This window comes from Psittacula echo (genome assembly GCF_963264785.1).
Source record: "Psittacula echo genome assembly, chromosome: 1".
NCBI lineage: Eukaryota > Metazoa > Chordata > Aves > Psittaciformes > Psittacidae > Psittacula > Psittacula echo.
The window spans coordinates 109,431,659-109,457,092 of NC_137735.1; the positions used below are offsets into that span (position 1 = coordinate 109,431,659).

General features: G+C 38.1%; 1 long non-coding RNA gene across 1 annotated transcript; it reads left to right on the top strand.

Moving 5' to 3' along the window:
- Nucleotides 1-442: 442 nt before the first annotated feature.
- On the top strand, nt 443-23,470 carry LOC308228935. The gene is made up of 3 exons (XR_013958286.1): nt 443-1,197; nt 1,296-1,377; nt 21,140-23,470. It is a non-coding gene; the product is annotated as an uncharacterized lncRNA (long non-coding RNA).
- The last annotated feature ends 1,964 nt before the right edge of the window (nt 23,471-25,434 follow it).

A 25,434-nucleotide genomic window follows, 5' to 3' on the forward strand; every position in this document is an offset into this window, starting at 1 on the left:
CTTTTCCACCGTTTTAGAAGGGAGCTCGTTTTCTGTTTCTCCTGCACTGTGCTCGGCTGTACTGTATATCGCAATGCTGAGGTTAAAGCGCCAAGTATTTTCCCCTCCGCTGATCCTTTTTTCTCTTTCCCCTCTCTCTCTCTTCCCTCCGTTAAAGAAATTGATTTCTTTGACTGAGCGATGAATCGGGCTTTGCTAGTTTGTATGCTGCGAGAATGAAGGCTTTTATTTGTGATTTTCCTCCTTCGAGTATCAGTGAACAGTGCTGCTTATGGAACAAACCTCTCACCCTGACTGGCTTTCTCTTTCTCTTTAATACAAATATATTTTTAATGGCTTTAGGTATCTGCGCCATGTGAAATAGTGTGGATGATATCCCTCCAAACCCCTTGTAATCTGACCATGGCTGAAATGGAAATATGGGGGGGGGGGGGGGAATATGGGGTGCACAGGCTGTTTCGTCCTTGCAAACCTCTCCCCCATCTTTCTCTGCTGAGGACGGAAAAGGGGATGTGCAGTAAAATGCCGTCTCTGGGACAGGTGCCAGCTCCTAGACAAAAGAAGTAAAATAGGCGGTAAAGGGGGAGTCGGGGGGGGGGGGGAAGGGGGTGGAAATTAATAGCCAACGAAAATAGGAATTGAAAGTCTCTGAGAGGCTGCACTGGCGAAAGTGATGGTGCCTGACTGGCCTTTTTGCTGAATATTTGCTTAGCGATGGGTGGAAAGGAGAAAGTTGCGGCATACTTTTTATTCTCGTCTTCTCTGCAGGCGTTCGACAGCGTGAAGGAAGGGTGGAGGGTGCCTTCTTTCTTTCTTTTTTTTTTTTTTTTCCTCCTCTCTTCTTCTTTTCCCTCCTTTCTACTGAATTATTCATAGTGTCAGTGGTGAAGCCAGGACTATTAGCATGCATCAGACATGCTGTTTGTCTGTTTGCTAACATTCTTCATTCAAGACTTGTTAACTACCAGACAAGCTTAACACGCTTCTTTTTTTCCCCTCCCCTCCTCTCTTCCTCCGTCTCTCTCTCTCTCTTCGCCTTCCCTCCCTCCTTCCCTCCCTCCCCTCGCCCCTTCCCTTCCTTTCCCTTCCTTTCCTTTCCCTTCCCTTCCCTCGCAGCCGCCCATTGTTGCCGCCGGGCGCTGGCAGCCGGGGGCAGTTGCGGCCGGAGCGGGCGGAGGAGCGGCCGCCGGTTGCTAGGTAAGGACCGCCTTCGCCTCCTCTCCTAGGCCTGCGTGCACTTGCAAGGGCGAGAAATGCCACAGAGCTCGCTCAGTGCCTTCTGCCTGCTTTTCCAGGAGACTGCAGAGCTGCAAGGTGAACACCAACACCACCAGCACATCGGCGGCTCCCCGGGGCTGGCTCCCCACCCTGCACAGGGTAAGCTGCTTTCCCACCGCTTCCCCGCTCCCCCTTCGACGCGCACCCACCAGCATTTCTTGGTTGTGTACCGCTACGATGGCATGAGCTGCCAGTAATTATCAAGTAGGGAAATTAAGTTTCAGAAACTACGTGGGTATCGGCAAATCGGCTCGTGACTGCCTATTAATTTCTGATTAACCAGGAGCATGTTACCAGCCCGGCAAGGTTTAGGCTCATTCAAGGTGATAGCTTGCTGGCTATTAGGGATGTGATATACTAATATTTGCTATTGTTGCTGGTTTTTAGGTTCTCTTCTCCCTCTCTATCAAGTCTGCCCCTCCCTTCGCTAGTCTGTTTAAAAGCAGCAAGCTTCATTTTCTTAGCAGACAAAGGTCGATCACAGCTTTTATTTCTGAATGCAAATGTTCTAGGACTTGTGCCAGTCTTGCCTTCATTGATTACAATATAGCTTCTTTCTTCAGTGGCATTTCCCCCCTTCCTTCCCCCCCTCCCTCCCTTTTTTCCCCCCTATATTTTATTTTAAATAGAAGGAAGCTCAGGAAAAGAAAGTTGGGTGGTGCAAGTTTTTATATTTATTTAATATTCACTGTGTTTGAAACACCCATGTGCAAAGCAGCTCTAATGCAGCTGCTAACAAGTACATAGGGGTTTATGCCATTTGTGTGTATATACACAAGAGTACATGTTCTTATTGCTCAATTAATATTTTTTAAGATAACTATGTGATGATCTTTAGTAATTGTATCGCATTACAGTTTCCTGATTGACTTAGCAATGTGAATTCAGGCATAAATATTTTCAGGGTTCATATAGAAGAATTATAATACCTGTAATTGCCCAGGATTACTTTATAATTAACATTTTTTGTCATGTATTTTTAGAACGCTATTTTTCATGGCCTTTAAAGGTCTCTAGGTGCCAAAAGTGCGTTTTCTTCTTTATCTTTTACATGCGCGCACGGGCACATGCTCACACACACTCCCACTCTCTTTCTCTTCCTCTTCGGGTGTTAAGGAAGGAATTTATTTTAAGTATAATACTTAAATATTAGAATAATGCAATTTATAGATCAAAGTAGCGTGTGGATGTAGATGTACTGAGTTAGGCACAATTTGGCAGTTAGTTGTGCACTTAAGATTTATTACCACTATGAAATTGCCAGACCTATTAAAATACTTACTTTGTGTTCTTTATATAGACAAGTGCATGCCCAAATTAAAGTATCTGGAAATAAATAAGTTTTGAAGACACTTTATGAGGAAACTAGATTTTCATATGTATTTGTAAAACAAAATGCTTTCCTCTGCACTGAAAAACAGGGAATGTTTTTGCAAAATATTTCATTCTTTTCCCTTTAATCTTATTTATATCCAGGAATTAAATTAAATATCAAAACAAATCCAGATAAGTTTGGCTGTTTGTGGGTTTTTTGTTTTGTTTTTGTTTTTTTTCTCCATGAAAAAAAAAAAAAAAAACAAACAAACCCTAAAAAATAATTAGGAAATACCTAGTGACTGGTACAAAAATAGTTTTTAAGCTCAGGCCATTGACAGCATTGTATCAAAACCATCTCCATATTGGCAATGCATTTGAACTGTTTTATGGCGACATAAACTGAAAAACAACTCATAACTTTAAGTAGCAAAGCAGTATTTATTGGCTGATCAAGCTCAAAGTAAGTAGAGAATGTTTTAGTGAACTCTGTAGATTAAGAAGGGACTTCAGAAATGTATGGCTTGGTGATAGCTGAAATTAGTTTCTTCAAAGTGATTTTTGGAGGCTTGTAGTAGCTGCACAGTACAAGGCAAACTATTAGTTGAGGATTCTAACTTATAGTTATTGGTATAAAATCATAAGCTGAGATTTCAGAGTATATTTTTTTATTGGTATAAAATCACAGAGATTTCAGAGTACTCAGTGGTATTGCTCCCCTAATGATGCTGTTTAGATAAAGAGGATATATTTTTTTTTTCTTAAGTTGCAGTGCTTGTTGGGGTTGTTTTGTTGCTGAGGACTTGCACTTAAAGGAATATAAAATTGCTTCAGGTGTATTAGTTCATTATCTTGTGGTGGCTTGCAAGAAATGATCGCTGTGAAAGTAAAAGAAGCAGAATTACCTTATTACTGATTTATTTCACAGTGAGGATTTCTGTGAGCATGCTGAAAATGAACATAGTGCATAAAGATCACGTGTATGTTAGTTGAAGAAGGATTAAGATCTGTTCATTAGATTGGTGAATTCCAGGTTTTAAATTTAGAATTAGTTTTAGTCTGTAACTTGAAATATAACTGCTGATAGAAACATTCAACCCCTCAGATGAATGCCTTCAGGAATTATGCACGTGAGCTCGAGCATTTACATTTTGAAAGTGTTTGGTGTGGGACTGCCAAGATTCTCATGCAAAATGTTTGGTGCATGGAATGAAAAATTAAAAGCATAGTCTTTCTCCCTCACCCACATCTTCCAAATGGATTTTTGTCCTCCAAAAGGATATTTAAGGTATTGCTGAGAAATGAACAGTAGTTTCTTAACCTCCCACCTATCTTGACTAAAAATACGGCTTTTACCAAAAGATACTAACGCAAAGAAAGAAGGGAGCACGAGGGAAAGGTGCATATGTTCTAGGCCTGTGAGTAATACACAGTGCTCAACAGAGAGGAGTGTTACGTGCAAGGCAGAGAGCAGCTTGCAGTGAAACAAGGGGAGCATAGTCCACAGCATTTTACACAAATAGGTGGGTTACGATGTGATGGTTACTTTCAGAGATAATAAATGGGATGCGTGGCCTCCTTATTCAGGTTAAACTTTTTGAAATTAATTGGAATTTTGCCTGGATGACGCTGCCAGCTTTGGATCAGGTTAAGGGAGATTTTATTGTGGGTAAAGGAGAGGGAGAAAAAAGAGGAGGTAGAGAGAAGAAAGGGAAAGGGGATGGAGCAGGATTTACCACTTTCAGATGTGGGTGCAGTCTGGAGTTCTCATCTTCATTGAATATAGAAGGTAACTTAAGACTGTGAGGCTGGATTATATTTTGTATGTCTGTATTGGTACAGCACTGCCTTCTGGTATGTGCTAAGTATTCATAAACATTCTGTAACAGGTAAGGAGAAAGAAGAGTGGAAGGAATGCCTTGTTTCATCCAGTTTACTTTTGGAATTTTTTTTTTACTTTTGGGAGGGAGTGGTGGTGTAATTCAGTGTTTCAGCAACTCCCTTGCAGGCAGAATGGTTTCACTGTAATCGGCCTTCGCCCATGTGCCACATGGCGTTACAAACCTCAACAGGGCCTTGCACCTTGTACAGCAGCATTCAAAGTCTTCTATGCACATGAGGGCTCAGGACATGGGCAGGCCTGTGATTGTGACATGTTTCCTCAAGCAAATGGAAATAGGCTTGAAATAGGCATTTTTCCAACAAACTGCATCACTTGCATTCAGCTTGAAACTGGTGCAGGTAATCAGCCCTCCCACCCTCTCCCCCTGTAGTGGCAGTTGTTGTGGAGGTCTAATACATATATATAAATAACAAAGAAACACTGCCATGCAGTTTTGGTTTTGATTGTGATTTTGATTTATGGCTGAATGTGTCTGAGAAGAAAACAAACTAATTTAGAAATATGACTGCGTGTCTTTGTTTCTCAGATAAGACATACTGTAGAACATGTTTCTTCATAGCTACATACGTGTTCATATAGCATATATGCTTTTACAATGCATTGGATTTTTGCAAATATTGGTATTAATTTATTCAGTGTGTATACAGCTAGTTAGACTTCTGATTACAGCCAGAAGACAGGAAGTTGAAATCCCTGTGGCCAGCACAATAGACGTTCATAAGTATCCCAGTAGATATAAAATGGCGGGGTAGATGTTTTCAGTGCACATACATTTCTGCAAGTCCTGAGTTAATATTGCTGTAAACGGTACTGTGTAAATCCATACTTGTTTATTCATTTGACTCCGTGCCTGATCCACAATAGGATGAATTCTTTTGAGTTTGATGGACTTTGGAGCAATCCTCCCCTACTCGCATAGTCACTAACGTAGTGCATATGCACATTTGTGGAATTGCTAATAAATCTGACCTGTAACTTCTTGCTAGAGAGCAAACCAGTCTGTGATTTTCCTAGGAATGATGCAGAAATTTGTCCACAGGTATTCGAGCCCTCATGTAGAATGGTTTAAATCTGCTGGTGAGCCCAATAATAGTAGGATTTCATTAAAATTTTACTTATGATCTCCAAAATAGCACATAATTCTGTTTAAGATACCTTGATTTATAGGTAGGTATGCAGGAATAAAATGCTTGGAATCAGACCCTTTATAGCCTATCTTTTAAAAAGATATACTGTCAAATGTGAGGTCTCATCATTTTGAGTTGCCCTTTGTAAAAAAGTCTTTTTTCACAGAAGATTAGCGTTACCACTTATTTAGTAGTTGTACACTCTTCCCTCTTGCATACATTTGAAATTTCCTGTGCCATACCTCTGGAAACAAAGGATCTGATCCAAAGGCCTCTGAAGGCAACGGGGATTTTTCCATTGACTTCAAATGGGATTTGGATTAAGCTTATATACATAATAGTTTGCAAAAATGATTTGCAATAATGATCTGACTGCTATAGTGGTTTTCAGGGCCGGACATCAAAACTTTATAAAACTCACAGAAGTTGTGCAGGCATAATACTCCAAAATACATGTCTAAGCATTGATCATGTTTTGTTGGGTTTTCTTATTCTTTTTAATTTTTTTTTTTTTTTTTTTAAAGGTGTATGGGGTAGGGCTCTAAAGAGCTTCATCTCACTGATGCTCCAAATCGGAGTTTTATGAATAAAAAAAGAGTGAATGTGGCTTCCATATTTGATATGTAGTTGATGCATTACCTTATGCATTCTTCATTTAAATTAGGGCAGTCTTTTTGGAAGAATCTATAGATTTAAGATGGCAATGTACCACTTATTTATTTTTACACACATAAGTTTAAATTAAACTCAACCATCTTATCCTGTTATCTGCCAAGGAAAACATTTAACTCTCTCTGAAGTTTTGAAGTGATTTGCTCTTTTCAAACTTGTTAAAACACAAATAGAAAAGTAAATTGCTTTGGATACTGATTGAAGACTTTGGGAAAGGGAAGGAAGAGGAGCTAAAGAAAACTGAATGTATTATTATAATAGCCAATACACCTTTATTAAATATTAATTAACTAATCATTTTCTGTAGCTTTGATTGATGGTGTTTGAATTGCTGACTGATATTTTGCAACAATTTGAATCTGAGGTACACTTAGTATGTTGCCCATGTATTCGAATACCTGCATATAGATATGTTTCCTGTGGCATTCATTCAGCTCCTGAAATTCTTTTGTCAGTGTAAGGAGACATTTCCAGTAGGAGAAGGCAGCTTCAATTTTAATAATAAAAGAGTTCACGTGGTTTTATAACTACAGACACAAATATTTTTAAAATGCCAAATTAGGAAAAAATAGTGTTTTTGGAAAGTGGTCTAGATGTCTTTTTTTATTATTTTTTTTTTCAGGTAATTTAAAAAATAGGAAAGTGAAATGGAAACAGTTGCTCTCAGGAGCTAGAAAACAAGAAGCAGCAGCATTAAGTCTGTTTATTTTAAAGTTGTTGGGGGCAAATGGTGGCACTGAGTAGCTTGGAGAAATACATGATAGCATTTTTGTGGTTTACAACCATGGTAGGCCAAGATACTTCACCCTGAAGTTAGTTCATCAGAGAGACGTCAGTTTAGGGTTCCTGTAAAGGAGATAGACAAACTTAATCCTGATTTTTCAACACAAGTTACGTTATTCTTTCTAGTACATTGTTCATGCTAACAGGTCTTGCACAGTCACAGTAGAATAGGTGATAGAAAAGACTTTGTTCCAGCCAGAAGATAAAGCTGTAGAAGAATTAATTTGTATTTTCATCTGCAAGATGTATTAACCATAAAGAAGTTGCAAGTATTTGTAGTAGTTTAGATGGGCAGTTGTTTCAGTTCAGGAAATACGGTGTGTTGGTGAACACAAAACTTTGACATGACTTTTAAATGCATTTGCAATTTTTCAGAATTAGTCTTGCTGTTTCTTGGAATTCAGTGTGCAGAAGAGTAGGAAAGCTATTTAATTGCATCTGAGAGATTTTGATCGCTGTATTTATTTTGCTGCCCATACACAAAGAGCTCTAGTGTATTTACTTCTACTTTTGTGTATACAGCAAGTATTGTTTTCAAAAGATTTTGCTCTTTGACGAATATTTGTTTTTTCTTTTTTGATATTTATTCTCTCTTGCTGCAGATTTTTTCCCTTTCTTTTAAGAAAAGAGAATTCTTACAGTATTTTTGTTACCTTTGGCAGATGAGATGCATGGTCTTATTTGCCTATAGGAAATAAAACAGTATATCCAGACCTGAATTAGAGGAAAGTCTTCCACAGATATCAGAGTTTTGTATTATACTCTCAACCAAAGTAACACTAATTTAAAAACCTGATACAGGAAGCCTGAACTTGAGTGACTCTTAAAGTGCATTTAAAGAACACTGCATTCTGCATGACCTTACGTACTTATGCAGTTAGCTTTTTCACCTTCTTACTTTGTCTGATTTAATCCAAGGAGAGTCAGAGTCTTGCTTTCTTGTTTTAAGGAACACAGCGTGGGTATGATTCCTACTCCAGTATGCATATATGAATTACAGGGTGCATGGGAAGGAATTGATCATATTATCCCCAAAAGAATGGAAACTTACAGGCCCAAAGGGCATCCACATATAAATTTTGCTGCAGGAGCTCATTGTGGGGTTTGGTTTTGTTTTTAATGCAGCGTGAAATACAGGGATTTTTTGGTTGCTTAGTTATTATGTGAATAACCATTTACGTTTTAAAATCTATTAGTAACCACTTTTGAAAAATAGTTTTTCAACTCAGTCTGTTATGAAGATAGTTGCCAGTTTTTAATTGAAGGTTATACATTTCCCATTCTATAATTAATATAGAAGGAGGAATTAATGTGATCACATGGAAATTTTGTTTCTTAAATGGAGATTTACATTGATGGATTGAAGGTTTAAGGTGCAGATTTACATTTAAATTACATATTACATGACATTTACATTTTAAATGATACTAAAACAATTATTTCTACTGTCTCCTCTGTGCCTTCTGAATCTCTGTATAACATTATTTCATTTAAAGTATAACACACTCTACTATATATATATTTCACATGTGATCAGAGTATTTTTTTCTATGGATGCTCCTATTTGGAATAAATAAAAATGAAGTTGAACATGTAATATTCACGTGTATACATTTAAGATGCTATTTAGTGTTTTATTTAGAATGGCAATTACTTACTCCTCCATAACACAAAATGCTCTCACAGGGTGCTGTTTAACAGAGTGAAAGTGGTATCCATGAGATACTTGGGTTTGTTTTTTTTTTTTTGCCTTAAAATGCTTTCAGGAGTCAGAACTCAGAGTGTTACTTAAGGCAAGCAGCTAAGGAATAGCACTTGGCTGCAGATGCAGCCAGCTGGCAACAGGGTGGTCTAGAGTCTGTAGAAGTGGAGGACTGATTTGGGAGAGAAAAGCAAACTGAAGAGTAATTGAATCTGTTGTACAGAGCAGGCCAGTTTGGAAGTCAGGAGTGACAGCAAAGTAATTGTAACTTTATGATGACACTTTCATGCTTATGGAAGGTACTGTATAGACATACATACATGTATTTGCTGGTGAATATTTCTTCAATCTGTGGCACTGCGGTCCACATCTTACAATCAGTTTTAGCAAGTTCAAAGGAACTTTAAAGTATGAGCATAATTCTCTTCCCAAAATAGATTTCTTTACACTGTCAGTTGGATGTAGCTGATTTGCACCCATATAAGGTTCTGGGTTGGACACTAAAGGACTAAAATTCCATTATTATTAAAATAATTACTTCAAGCCTTTTAACTTTCCATGCCTGCGCGGCTGAATACATGAAAGGGTAAACACCTGCTTGGTGGTGGATTGAACTTGACTTGGAAAAGTGGGGGGTGTGAGTGAGCCAGTATCATATCCCTGCATTTTGTAACTTTTGTTGTCATCGGTGTGTTCCTCCTGAGATACATTCTAACCTAAATTGAAGATTAATTCAAGTTTCAGCAGAAAGAGCTAATAAACTTTCCCAAAGATCAGCCTGTGAAAAAACAGGCCTATACCTTAACTGTGTATCTTGGTTTTAAAGTAGCAAATAGTGGAAGAACAAATAGAAAAGTCTCACAACTCTATTAACATCAAGGGATCAAGCTGAAAAATTACTTTTCCAGCTCACTGTACTCATACAGACTTTGTTACAGCTCTGTATGAGTATTTTTGAAAAATGCTTATAATGAAAAGATTTATCTGGGCAATCAGTGCCTGTGTTTCACTTTGCTGTCTAGTGGGTATTACTTCTAATAGCAGTTAAAGAAAGTAAACCATTCTTTACAGACTGAATTTCACCTCTGCGGAAGACTACATAGAGTTTAAGACCCATTCAGACCACTTCAGATAGCACACAGCTTTTTTTCTGTCCATTATATACTGTCCTTTATGTACAGCTGCTGCTGTAGAGACCACTGGGAGAAATACTGGGTTCAAAGAATAGTTTTTATTGTGACATCTGCAGTCTCAAGAGTTTATTTAGTCACTCTTCTATCTTTTAATATAATATCCTTTAATTTGTAAAACATGCAACTTAGACATGCTATTGTCCAGAAATTGGGCCTTGATGAAGTATTCATATGTGGGAGTCGGGGTGCCCATGTCTGGAAAAATGGGTAAGAAGCTGGGAGATTCTTTTACACTGAGGCTTGGGTGTAACAGTAAAAGCCTCTTCAAGTTTCCTCCCTTTTGAGTTTTCAGTTTGCCTCAGCACCTCCCTGTGTAAGCTGGCGATAATTCTGATGTTGCCTGTAAGATTTCTTCAGTAAGAAACTGCTGATGTTTGAATAAACCATGCACATCGTACATGTGGAGAACACTGAGCTGAGAAGGAAGAAGTCACAGAGTGTTTTGAAATGTAGTGCCTGCAGAATTTGAGTGGTTAAATACTGCTTTGCACAAGGCAGCATCTCGTAGTCTAGATCTGTGATGCAGTTGCTATTCTAGTCCTTGACTTCCTTTGGATGGAGACTTTCACTCTTACGTCAAGGAGGTGATCCTCCTGCCTTCCCAAATTCAGAAGTATTCTATACCAAAGTGGAAGGTGATGTGTTCCCTGCTCACTCACCACCCTCTTGTAAATGTGTCGGTCTGTTTTGTGCCCCAATAGGAATATGCTGTGAAATTGCCTGGTCTTCCAGTTTGGGATTCTGCTGTCCAAATAATTAAAATCCAGTTTATTGATAGCATCTTAAGATTGTATGGGGAAGTTAATTAGATCATTGACTGAAAAAAATCCCAAACCCAAAACAAAACCAAACCGAAACCCTCAAACCTTTACAGGATACTAGACAACTAAAACTCAGAAATCTTAACATTTTATGTGCTCCCTGCAGAATAGAAAACTGTGAGGGAACTTCTGAAAATAAAGACATTGACATATTTTGAATCTTCTGTTTGCTGTTGGTTTTTTTTGTTTTGGTTTGTTTTTTCTCTCTCTGACAATTCTATTCTTTCTATACTACTGCTGGCCCGAGTGAAATTGAGTTTAAGATTGATTTCTTCTTACAGCAGCCTGTCCTCTGTTTGTACTAAGAGTTTGGTTTCTAGAAGACAGGCAAGTGTGTCTGGTTCATGCAGCACTTGCATTGTGTAGCAAATCACAGTCAGCTCAAGTGAGCAGGCTTTCTCAGTCACCCTGTCTATAGTTTTCACTTGCATCAAGGGCACAGCTACACTGGAGAGTGCCTCAGACACACACATGATGCACAGAGCTGGGAAGCAGACAAGGGTTTTACTGAGCTCAGAGAGCCACACTGGTTCCACCATGTGGACAGCTTCAAGCGAGCTAAAGCTGTGCTGCTTGAGTTGCTGAGAAGGCCAACTGTGTTTTAATGAATACTGTGAAAACTGTGGGTTTGGGGTTTTTTTTTTGGTTGTTGTTTTCATCTTCCACACCCCCCCCCCACCCCCCCCACCCCCCCCATTTTTAGTAAGTGTGCCTGTAACAATCACATTCTGCAGATGCTTAGGAATTTTGCACCCACTGGTAGTCCCAGACTGTTGCTTCCATATCCTCCCTCCTCTCCTCTCCTCTGCAGCTGGTAAAGGCTGTGTGAAAAACAGTGCTTTGAACCAAAAGTGAAAATACAGAAGAGCTAAAGTGAGATTTTTCTGAAATGTTTCCTAGTAATGCTCTGCCTAATATGAGAGCTTTATAGCCTGATTATTAATGGTGCTGAAAATCTTCAGGTGAGTGCTGCCAGGCCCCAAGTATGTTCTAGTGCTTGCATTTAGGTGTCTCCAAGTGGCTCATGAGTGCTTCTGATAACCAGCCTTCTTATATTCTCATTACCTGCAGTGTGAGAAAAGTTCCAGTCTAATCTGTGTGTAGGTGTCCTGAACACCAAGGAGTGTAAGCTAGCCAGGGTAGGCAGTTTCCCTCTTCAGTTTAGAGTATCAGTTAAAGTCAAATGGGAAAAGTCTGTGTGATAAACCTGAAAAAAAAAAAAGGGACAAATGTTCTAGCTTGGATGGTGAATTTGGGCAGGGTTTGTAAGTAGTACCTGTCTTCGGCTGTTGCTCAGCTGAGAGAGGGAGATAAAATGAGACGTTCCCCTTTACTTCTGCTCAGTAAGTGGTATGCTTAAAATTATCAGCAAGTTTCAGCAAACTGAAGCAAAGACCTGGTATTATTGTGTCTCAGATGAACTGATGTGTTTTGAATGTACTTTTTGAGAAACAGAGGTGTTGATTGCTCTGGGAGTTCATTGTTGGAGAGAATGAGGTCTGCAAGTACATTAGAAATCATTGGGAAGAAAATTAATAGCAAAACAATGTTTCAACCTATAATCTCAGTAATTTACATCTAAAAATCTAATTCTTCTCAGAGGTGAAAACTTTTCTGTTGGCTTTTTATTGAAAGATAGTATTTGAATAGTAAGTCAGTGTTGGGAAGACTTTTGGTTTGTTTTTTTAAGAAGGCCTTCCAGTAACTCCCAAAACTCTTCACAGCTATTTCCTTTGTGTCTTATTAAAAAAAAAAAAAAAAAAAAAAAAAAAAAGGGGTGGGGGTGGGGGATTTTTACCAGATACTTTTTAATTTTACTTTGCATTCAGTAAAAGTTTCCTCTTTAGCATGGAAAGTACACATTACTGACTGCCTTTACCTGGAAGCCAATTTTTATGTTAAATATATGTATTATGAATAAATTGCTGTTATTGCATATACTTACTGTGGATGCACTGCTGCAAATAATGTGGTGACTTGAACCTCAGTAGGAGTTTTGCTAAGACTAATACCGTGAGGTATTAAACCCTGCTCTAAAAATATCTGGGGCACTGAAAACCAGTAATGACATAAGATTTCTCTTTTTTTGAGAGACAGAGAGAAAAAAAATAAAGACAGCTGGGTGAAACATGTCTTTCTGGTGATATAAGAGTTCGTATTTTATTTTGTCTAGCAATCAAGATGCATTTTTTTCTTTTTAGAAAATGCATCATTTTGACTTCTAGCTTGAAAAAGCAGAAGCCCTAAGTTGACATATTCCACACAGTTCCATTTTTCATGAGAATTTTAATTTTGTGTTTGCATGTCATATTTTACATTTAAATTCTGATGTTGAAATCAATTGCCTCTGTAAATTATCCTTTAAAAAGGAGAAAAAGACACCTTTCAGTTCATACACGTAAAGGAGGGCATGTGACTCCATAGCTGCTTCTGGTGAGAGAAAAAGCATGATAGCTTCTGTGAGTGCAGCATCAAATGCTGAGTAGTTGTCTCTGTAATAGTATTGCGACGGTGCAAACGTTGCCGTCACTGTACTTTTTAGCAGGCTTCTGTTGTGTCAAAAGGTGAGAGAGGCTGCTATAAATAACTGTGATGGATTGCGTTGTAGCTAGTGATTCTTTTGGAGTTGCTACAGGAGTGCTACGGGAGTCTGTATGCTTTGGTTAGTTTTTTTTTTTTTTTTTCCCATCTTAAATAACATGCAATGCTATACCATTTAGTATACCTTTATTTAATTTGTCTCATCTGTGACACAGCCTTTTTAAAGAGCTCAAGCTTTAGCTTAAAATACAGTTCTCAGGCAGAAAGAAACTGCAGTAAAAGTAGTTGTACTACTAGTTCATCCCATGATTAATAGCAAGACTTGCTTAGAAGTTAGTCTTTGATTTCCTCTGTTTAATTGTAGCCGTAAGTGAAATGGGGTTTTGATTTATAGAAAATGCAAAATTGGGTACAGAAAGTTTTAAATTACAGCAACAGTAAAAAATTTCCCACAATAATCATCCCATATTGTTTCAATTCAAAAGAGCCAAGCCTTGATTTGTGTGGGAAAGAACTCATAGCAGCCAAGTTCCACATTTGAAACTGGGGAGAGGGGAGGATCAATTACCATCTTTTGAGGGTATAAAAATATGCCTGAACTTCACTATGTAACACTTTCATCATACAGTCCCTCTCTGGAAGGGTGCTTGCTAATTAATTAATTTAGAATAGCTAGTTTCTGACATGAATACTGTGTAAAAGTAGAAAAATTGTGTTAGGACATACAACAACATTGACAGAAAAGAAAAAAAAGAATAGAAGCTTTAGGAAAAGCAATGGCTTGTAATTGTGAGTGAAAATGAATCTTCTGTTTTAATATAATATTTTCATTGTACAGAATGGTTCACTACGCTGTTAAAGTTTTAATAACTGCACTTTAATAGCAGTAACTTTACTAACAGTTATTTAATTCCTAAACTACTTTTTGGAAATTCTGCATGGCTGATCTTGCTTTTGCTTCACCATGTTTATGTTGACTATTTCTTTCATGAGACCACAATCACTATGTGTGTTTACAGCACTAATCCTAGAAGTTGAAATTCTAGGTAGTTAAAATATGTTCTGTATCACTGAAGCTGTTCTGAGGGAAATAACTTTGCTTTAACAAGGCAAGACCAAATTCTGCTCTATTTACAGGGGTAAATTCTGAAAACCACTGTTCTTACCCATGGAGCTTTACATCTGTGTTCCTGAGAATATGAGTTTTGGAGCTTCATATTTGCTTTTTTGTGTACCAAAATGCAGTTTAAAATTATTTTAAAAATAATAATGCAGTTGTTACTCTCTTGGCCAACTTGCAGATTTTTAAAATCTTGCTTCACAGTCTCTCCTCACATACAGTTTTTATTTCAAGCATAGTGAGCTTGCAGTTTGAATATAAAATGCTGCTTCTATTCCATTTGATTTGGCATGGCCAAAATTTAAAATCTAAGCATGAAGTGTAGCATTGATCCATTTATAAGCATTTACAAATTGTACTGCACTTCTTGGATAATTTATTGTAGTAGCATTTTAAAGTCAGGTAAGCTCTGATTTTGTGCTGTAGTCTGACAGTTTAATCAAGATACAAATTTAGAAACAAATCAGCACTGTCTTTTATATAGTGCCTCTAAGTCCATGGTAATTGGTACCAGACCTTGGTAAAAGGAAAGGATCGCCGTTTCATGCTACCAATACCAGTGGGTGTTGCTCCACAGCTGCATCATAAGAAGAGAAGATGCAAGAAAAATTAAAGGACCCCAACATGCATTTTTCTGTAATATACCTTTTCCAGAGTACGAGGTTGATGGAAAATTCCCTCGGATCCAGTGTGTTAGCTCACTGTAAATAGTGCCATGTGTTCTGCATGCTTTAACTCTTACCTTTGGTTTGCGGTAGTTTTTAAGCCCACTTTCTTTAACTTTGTAGTTTTGAAACATTTTAAAAAACCTAAAAGCCTGTAGTTAATAAAATCAGAGCAGGGATGGTGGGATGCAAGTGCTTCTGATGCAATTGGACCATACTGATGTAAACTGACTGCCTTTGGACTCTCTACAAAGGCCTGTTTTGGGTAGTTTTGTCCTGTCAACATACCTTACGATGTGAGCTGCATTGCAGATTCCGTTCTTGCTCTCTCCACGTTCCAAGGATTCATGCTCAGCTAGAGCATATACGAGCTATAGACTGAGACTGTATGCTCTGGCAGCACAGATGGAGTATTCTGTCATTAGGACTGTTTGTTGCCTGTTGGAACACACAGCATATTTCTACCGTGGCATCAACAGTTTCTAAGAACTGAGGTCAAAATAAACAGGTTGCAGTTGGATACAGGAACGGTCTGGGAAACAATTTAAAATTCCCTGCTTAGGCATAAGCATATTCCTAGATACGTGGATAAAAAGCCATTTTTATAGCAAGGGCTCGTGTTAATTTATGCTAGCGTATACAGATTAGCATACATTTGCAGGCAAACAGTCAGTAAGTTTTCCATGCATATTGGCACATGTATGCAAAATGGACTTTGTTTTAAATAAATAAGCAAATTTAAGCACAGTAATCTTGCACTGCTTCTCCCAGTGTTTGTAATACTTTAGCAAAGCAAAAGTGATGCACATCAAAAAAAAAAAAAAGTATTCTAATTAGGCTTCAGTCTTCTTTGCAAGTGTGGATGTCACTAATTGCACTGGTGCACGTGGTCCCTTTGAAGTCGACAGGACTCTTTGCAGAAGTAAAGCTCCAGTGCTGACAGACAAGCTCTGGCAAACCTCCTTGAAGTGGTTTAAGTTGCTACTGCCCCAGACTCCCTGCTCCGCCCTTTTACTGGGGATTAGTGCTTCCTCAGCGGAATTTGCAGAAGGGAACATGTGCTCACACCTTAGCTGCTTTGTTGCAAAACCCACAGGTTCAGCTTAAACCCTTCAAAATGCATCGCTTTCTGCTAAGCTGATGGCGGGTGCCTCAGGTCTGTGTTTGCTGATTCAGCATGGAGAGCTGTAATCTCCAGCAGCTAGGTGGAGCAGACCGCTGGGAAAAGGGACTTCTGCGTGTGACAGCAAGATTCACCAGAGCTCAAGTGTCAGCGCCCCTTCCATCATGGTATTTACAGGGTCAGCCCATATATAGACTCAAATTCCAGGTGAAATCCTGGCCCCAGAGAGGTGAGCAGAGTTTTAGCCAGGCATATCAGTGAAACTGGGGTTTAACTTGCAGTGTTTAAAAAGCCAGCAATTTTTACATAATAGGACAAGTACTTGTGATGATTCTGGCTTGAATAGAGATGTAAATAAGTTTGCTTCCTGGCAGAATCAGCAACAGTCACTTTGAAAGGCTTACTCATATTTACCTAGTCACAGTTCATTTATAGCTAATGTAACTATCTCCTGTTTACTGAACTGCAAACATGTAAGTGCACAGCAAGCTTCTAGAAGTTAGAAAATGTTCTTATGGTTTTGTTTCTTTCTGTGGGCAAGTTAAATGTAACTCAAGTTTCAGTGGTTAAAATAAAAAAATAGGTTATTTTTTCCTTTTCAGAAATGAAACATTATTGAGCTGTATGGCATGCATAATGGTAAATAGCTAATATGGGTATGTGTAGTGGCAGTAGTGAAAAGAGGTGTCACAAGAATTAAGAGAATTTTTAAGACTAATATGGAAAGATGTGTTTAATTCTATAAAAGAAAGAGTAAAAAACAAAGTCTCCCCGAATTCTTTGTGCCTGCCACTTTACAGCCATTGCTGTTCTCACCTTTCCATGTCACGAGGAGTTCAGTGGTCCATATTGCAACCAGGGTAATAATATTATCATCCCTTTTTACCTTCTGTATACTCCTACTACCAGAGTGACAGGGAGAGAGCTCTCCTAGAAATCTTTTTTGATGGTCTGATCTTTCTGTCTTCACAAGTTTGTTATGTTCTTGTTGCTCTTCTCTGTATACCCCAAACACAGTATGTATGTTATAACATTTTTTTCCATTCTTTACAATGACAAATCTTGTACATCCTTCATCCTAATCTACCATCTCTTTCCCACTCACAGCTTCTGAGTCTCAGGCTCTTCACTGTCTGTGAGTGCAGCTGGGAACACTCCTCCCACCCCCCCCCTTCTTTTAAGTTGGCTCTTGGAGCCCACTGCAGATGGTCTGTACCTCATGCATAATAATGGTTGCTTTTTTTTCTTCTCAGGCAGGTTTCTGTGCCTGTAAGAGGCAGACACTCTGGCAAGCTTAGACCTGTGTTTTTATATTTTTTTCTAAGTGAGCCCTGGGGGTCTTGTTTGCCATAGTTTAGAACCCCTTAATAGCTTATGTAGCTCAGTAATATCTTGGTGCTAGACATAGGAACTGGATTTGTCCACTTAATCTTTTGCTTAGGAAAAATTATATATGTTAGCAAAATGAGTTAAGGCACAGCTGGACAAGAAAAAGAAATTAAGTGAAAGCATTCAGGGAACCGATGAAAATCGGTTGCTTTAGGAAAGTGGTCTTCTAGTAAAAGTATAGCAGGTTTGTGCTCAATGTGTTTTAGAAGTGCTTTGGGGTGGCCTCTTGAAACTTGTATATTCCTTACTACTCCTAGTAAGTTTTTTTTTCAATGAGTTCGCTCTGCACTATTTTTAGACTTGCATAATAAAATCTGTGTACTAAAATGTGCCCAGGACCTCGTGTAAGAGCCAAATGAGCATTTTCAATGTCAAATGGTTGAAGTTCTAGGTTGCTCAACATTGTTGCTTCCCAGTTCCTTCATATATTACTGTATTTCTGTTGTTACACTGTGTTATAGTAGTCTTAAAAACAGGTACATGTGTGAAGATACATTTCAGGGGTCTTGCTGTGCATGTGCTTTGATTTTCTGTTTTGTGTGGAAGCTGCCTGCCTGCACAGGGCTGTTCTTGATCTCAGCACTATGCTTTGGGAGCTGAAAATGTAGAACATACACAGGAGAAAAAAAATGTAAATACATTTATACCAACAGTTTTAGCATCTGATTTGACCCCTATGAGGAAGGAAATATCAAGGTCAGTTATGGGTCTGTATTTTTTAAAAGATCAGGGAAAAATGTCCTGAACCAAGTTGGATTTTGTTCATGATGAGGACTTTTGTTCCTTCTCTGTTTTGATGTTGATAATATAGGAGAGTTGCTCATTAGATAGTAACAATTACAGTCCAGAATCAACTCATGGATTTCAGAGTATTTGCTAAAATACTTTGGGGTTCAAGTGCCTGAAACTGTTGGCTCTTAGAGTAAAAAAAGGCACCGTTTTCTGAAGGGCAAGAAGACTGTCAGAGTAAGGGCTCTTAGGAATGAATAGAGCAAATAAAACCTTGTGAGAAGAGAGTAACTCCAGAAAACAAGCCAGTTAGGCAGCAATGATCAACAAGCAGCACAGAATGATCATAGTCATTCTTCAGGTTGGAAGAGACCTCAGGAGGTGTCTAGTCCAAGCTCCTGCTCAGAGCAGTGTCAGCTGTGAGGTCAGACCAGGTTGCTCAGGATTTCATCCAGTCGGGTCATGAAAGCCTCCAAGCCTCACCAAAGTCTTCTCCAGGCTGAGCAAGCTCAGCTCCGTCATTCTGTTATCTGAGGGCTAATGCTCCAGCCTCCTGACCATCTCAGGGGCTCTCCTCCTTAACCTATCTACATTGCAATAATGCTGAGCAACCTGATGTGTGACACAGGAAGCTTATCTACATGGTTTTGAGGCTATCGCAGGCAGGTCCACTTGATGGTTGCAGCCAAGACCAGCTTGGTGGCTGGTTGTGAGACATACTGCTCCCTCCAAGCTCATCTAAGGTATATGGATATTTTTGCTGACCATCAGCTAGAAGCAGTGCCAGGAGCTGATGCTGTTGGCTGGCCTAGCCTTGGCCTTCACAGAAGATTCCTGGGTTAATAGTGTGGCGTTATTAATTTCAGGTATTAATTTAGAAAAATATTAGCTTGGATTCAAAAATTGTGACATAGTTTAAATGCTATAAGATGTTAAAACAACGCAGAATTTCTTTTACTTTGCTGAGTGTTCTTTTCAGCTGCTGAGATACACATTTTAAGCATGGAACACAAAGGTTAGAGATACACTCAGTCTTAAAAAATATTAAGTGTCATGTAATTGCATAACTGCAGGAGCCAAGGCCTTAAGAACAATGCTGAGTATCATGAAATTTATGATTTGATTTTAAAATCAAACCACATTGATAAGATCAAGAGTCTGTTGCTTTTGTAAAGGAAATGTTCATGTAACAAGGGTTTTTTCAAATAGTGAACCATGTCTGTAAAGTTCTAAAATGATAGCTGCTATTATGTGCTCATCTGCTCAGCACAGTAATTAAAGTATATATTAATGCTTCAAGACATGCATTTAGACATATAGATTGAAATTAGATATGCTTGCTGAGTACAGCAGCATATATGTTGCTATAGGAAATGCTGTGTTTGTGTATTCTTCATAGGTGCAGTTAAATTTAATGTAATATATTTAATCTTATTACATATTATATAATTATGAAAATACACTCAATTTTATTAAATATACGTGGGGTTTTATTCACATATTTAACCTATCTGGAACAAGCGTTTTTAAATGTAAACCTTGCACTGTAATAATCACTAAAGATTAAATTGTTAAGATACTCAAATAGTGCTCAGGGGTTTTTGAGCTGTCCAGAAGCATCAGTGTGAGCAGGGCAACAGGAATTCCTGTCTCTGCAAGATTTGAATCATCTGAGATGCCTAGTTTCCACGTACACCCTGCAGATGGGGATTAGGCTGTCGCAGCACACCAGACTTCGCCCTTCTCTTGCAGAATGGATTTTTACTGAGAGGTGATGAGCTTTTGGGGGGGTGGGGGGTGTTCTATAGCTAAAACCGTGCTAATTCTTCAGCCATTAATTAGTTTTATCTTGGATGTAAGTTTGCGATGTTGATTCCACCTCTGGCTTCCTGAACGCTGCAGCGTGTCATTAGGAAATCTTCAGTGTGAATTTACAGGCTGTGCAGTTGCAAAGTGAGATACTGCCACTGTCTATGACATCTTATACTAGAAAACCTTTCTAATAAATAATCTGCAAGATGTTTGAGAAACCATTAATGTTGCTCCTATACTGGACAATTCATTAGATCAGGTTTACTCTGTTATTTTGCAGACTACGTGACTTGTAAGTCAAAAAGCAGGTGTCTGTCCTTTTCATGTCGCTGAAATGCATGCGGCGTACAGTTCAAAACAATGCTGCTCTCCTGCTTTACAATGCAGATAACTTCTTTTCTTTTACAGTTTGTCTCACTGTATAGAAAGCAGTTGACGATATATGTGCACACTGCTCGATCTGTTGCTTTTTCCTTGTGGTACAGTGTAGTCTCCTGACAAGGAGTGTCGTTCTGTGCAGTGCAATCATGTATCTAATGGATTAAGATAGCAAAGTATCTACTGGTGTGTTGATAAAAAAGACACAGAAAGAGTAATGTTGTATTGGGAATTGTTTGAGAATTGCTGCCCTTGTGAAGTTAAAATGTGCTCACGAAAAATGTCTTGTTCTTCCCTGCCTATACTTCGACATAGGACCTGATTTTTAGAAATGGATGTTTCTGTAAAACTTTGATTTTTTTCTTTTTTTTAGACTTGCACTTCAGTACATACCTCTTGGTATGTTTGAGAGCTAAATGCAGTTGTTCAGGCATCCTTTCTTTTACAGCTAGTATTGATGATCCTGCCCAAGAGTTACAAAAGCAGAAAAAAGAAAGCCCTCACAGACATTTGCTGCTTCAGTTGATACATATTTGCATGTTTCTGATGAAAAAAGATTTTTTTTCTTTTTTTTAATGTTTTTTTTCAGTGTATCAATCAGCCTGGATGTAGTCTTCCTGTAAGGAGTGTGAAAGTTACAAGAGGAGAATTACAGTTTAACACTGAAAAAGCTCTTCCTCATCTGAACCATCATTCAAAATGCAGAATGAAAGGAGATGAATAGATTTTCTACCATGCTGTCTGCAGGACTCCTAGAAGATTCTTCTGAAACTTGGGGTAAGATTAAAAACAGGAACGAACAGCTTAGTTGTAAAGTAGAAGCTGACATGAAGCTTCAAAGTATAAAAAGATACTGTTTGTGCATTGACCTCTACACTGTAATGTCTATAACAGCAATACCATATAAGAAAATCTCTATGCAATATTTGTTCAAATAATGAAAACAGAAACAACAATAAATATATATATACACACAAAGTAATTTTTCAGAATTCAGAAATGAAAGCATATGTTATGTTTTATTTATTCTTTTGATAATATATGTCAAAGTACAGAAATGTTTATGAAAAAAAGTTGAAAGTATGAATTGCTGACTAGTACAATAACTTTTGTCTTACCTAGCTCCTGAGAAATAGCTGAAATATTCGCGCTATGCATAGTTAATGTCATTGACTTGTTCTTAGTTATTTTATTTTGTATTCAGCAGTGGTATCCATTATCTTTCATTTAGTGAATTAAATTTTTCCATTTTATTTTCTGATTACTGTATCAATTTAGTGCAGGTGGCTGGGGTGTCATCAGGGTACCTTCTCTGTGTCTGTAGTCTTAGCATTGCATATAAACAGCATTTTCCGAGGGATATGGGTACTTTCTCATATACAAGAAATATTTTTCTCCTGTTTCTATTTCAGGTTTTATATACAGCTAATATTCACGCCAGAGACCTTGTTGTCTAAATGTGTATTTGGTACAGTTCTTAGTATTACAGGCATTTACGTTCATGGCAATATAAAATGGTTCTTAAATAATGGAGTGCTCACTTTATAGCCTTAGGAATATGTCCAGGGCATATAAACAATCTATTTTTCATTTGTTTATAGTCAGACAAGTTTATAATTAAGACAGTAATGGGCATAAGCATTCTTGCAGCCTTTGCAGCTCATCTTTCTTGTTAACATCAAAGAGAATATTTGTGGTAGAAGACATAGCAGTCAGTAATAAGTGTGGGAGAATCAATAGCATGTAGATTTTTTTGTCTTTTTTTTTAAATCTGGTTTTCCCCTATCCTCCTGTTGTCTGTGTATCTGCCATAACAGAAAAACATGCATGCATACTTCTTTTTGTTATCATCCCAAATGCTGTAGATAAAAATGATATACACTGGTACCACGTTCTGTTCATACCCCAACCGCCGGAGAGATAATGAAAATGTGCAAGCACTTATATAACCATTATATCAGTGTCTTATTTCTAGAAATGGCTAGTGTAAATTATCCTTTTGCTGCTGAATCTATTGCATCTATAGCCTGCATGGTCCAACTATGGGTTAAATCAAGATCATGTTAAAGCTAAACAAGAATCCCAGAATAGATGTTATTACTCTGGTTTGCACTGGAAGCGTATATGTAGACACATATGTTTGTTCATGCAGACAAGTGTATAAGTGGATAAAGTGGTATTTATTGTGTTGGAGGACAAAGTACTATGTGTGATGGACCTTTTAACTTAAAGGGTTGTGCCTCTTTTGTGTCAATTCTGAGAGTTGTGATCAGCTGAAATAGCAGTCATGGAGGGTCAGTGGTGAATAAGAGCAACACAATTTCTCTGAGGGCCCTTTGCGTCTGTGATTTGATCTCTCTCACAGCTTGGTCCAAAACAGCATGTTTGTTGGCTATGAAGCCCATTTATCTCTGTAAGAACTAGGGACATTTGTTTGGGGCTGTGTGTATCTGCTGGAAATTTGTGCATTTCAAGGCCTTAAAGTAATTATATAGAGTAATGACTTCCACTGATAAAATATTACCGGCTTTCTGATTTTTGTCTTGGTTTATGTCTTTAATTATGTGCCAGTGGTGTTATAAAGCTGAGATTTGGGTGTGCCTGTATTTTACACTGAATTTAAAATGTAAATATCTCACCATAAGAATCTTCTTATAAAAAGTGGAGATGCAGAAAAAATCAATCTGGTTAAAGGATTTTTGTTCTTATTAAGAAAATAGTTGATATTGCTACCTCTCATAGCATCATAGAATGGTTTGGGTTGGAAGGGACCTTAAAATCATCTAGTTCCACCCCCCTGACATGGGCTGGGACACCTCACCCTAGACCATATTGCCCAAGGCTCTGTCCAGCCTGGTCTTGAACACTTCCAGGGTTGGAGCATTCACAACTTCCTTGGGCAACCTGTTCCAGTGCCTCACCATCCTCACACTAAAGAACTTCTTCCTTGTAAGTAACCTGAACTTTTCCTGTTTAAATTTAAACCCATTTCTCCTTGTACTACCACTGCAGTCCCTGATGAGGAGTCCCTCTCCAGCATCCTTGTAGGCCCCCTTTAGGTACTGGAAGGCTGCTATGAGGTAGGTTTTCGTGCAGCTTCTCTTCTGCAGGCTGAACAGCCCCAACTTTCTCAGCCTGTCTCGTATGCATAAGTTTAGTAATAAATCTACCTCTTTAGGGATAGGCCACAGAATAAATTGCTAAGACTAAATAAAAATCTTCAAAAACTTGATCCTTATGAATTTTTAAACAAGTATTTTATTCCAAGAACTCTAATGTATGAAGGTTTAAATCTGTGCAGGTTGAAGTTATTTTTTTGAGGAAGAAACCCAGGTAACAGTAAAATCAGTTAATGCCCAATGATATTGTCACAAATAGTTAATTAAAATACTTTTTTAGTAAAAATACCTTCAATGAATACAATAAGTACTAGCCTTTCTTTTTGTTGCTGTATTGTTCCACAATTTTCCCAGCAATAATGTAGTTCGTTTTGGAAAAACTAACCTTTGTGTCTTGCACTAATATTCAGTACTCTTCTTACTGTTCTCTCATTCTGTTGGTTTCACTTATGTATTCATAGAAGCATTTTTTAGACCATAGTCTTGCATCAAGAATTACTCTAATAAAAAAAGTTTCTTCTTTTCACTGTCAGATGAATGGCCTAGTTATTAGAAACCGTTAAATACATAAAAGCAGAAAATCAAAATTAAACCTTATCAGTGAAGTTTTACTGAAAACATTGACATTGTAGGAAATAGTCATCGTACACTCCAGATACATTTTCAGTGCTGAATTTTGAGGATTCTTGGTGTTGAAGCTTTGTATTTTTATTTACACCAGCAGCCTAATCACTACAGTGCAGAAGAGCATTAGCAACGTGGCTATTCTTGACAGATGCCACAATGGAGATCAAATCACTTGGCTGCTTAATATGTTCTGTACCTGTGTATGCAATGGATGGCAAAGCATCCTTAAGGATGCTTCCAACTAGTGGAAGCAGAGCTGTATAACTCCGAAACATAGAATCATTCTTGTGTTTTGGGACCTAAAGCTCTTTCACCATGGACACATATTATTTCTAAATTAGACACGCTAGTATTTCAGCTTATTCCTGATGGAGCAGGCCTTGAAATAGCAGAGTGGCAGATTGCCTCTTACTGCTATTTTTTTTAATTGTCTCTGCTAAAAAGCTGATTAAAAACTGGAAGCCAGTTGTCTCTTTTTAGAAAGGGTCATAATTTGTTAACCTCACTGTTTTTCTGTTCATGTGTTTGTGTATTTGTTTCTTTACAGAGAGTGCTCAAAATCAGGGTAGAAAGGGTATGTGAAAAAGGTGCCAGTATTCTCATTTGAAATGTTAGTATGAGATTACAGTTCATCAGTGACAGATAAACCTATTAGTACAGTTCTGTCTTTTTATTGTATCAGACATTATGTTACTCAGGCTTTGGGCTTCTCTGTGGTTTTGATACTTGCAGGGAAATGGAATTTGAGAAGCATGCCTTTTTTAGTAAACGAAGCACAACTCAGCGAATCAAGAAATGGATCTTAAAGTCACCTGCTATCTTCTTCCCCAAGAAGTAGGCACAATTTTAAATACAATCATTCTGGACTTAGCTTTATGATGAGGAATACCTCTGTTTGGTATTTGATACAATGTGGGGTATGCTATCTTGTATCTCAAAGTGACAACTTCTCTGCCTTGGTGTACTTGAGGCATATTGCGTTAGTGCTGAACTGGCCTCAGGTACATCCAGTTGAGTAGACTACACAACTTTAACAGTTCAGCCCCTCAGCAAATGATTCTTACAGCTCCCTACATTTTTACACCCATGCCCCAGTAGTTTATATGCATGCTCAGTGATATGGCTGGGTGATATTGCA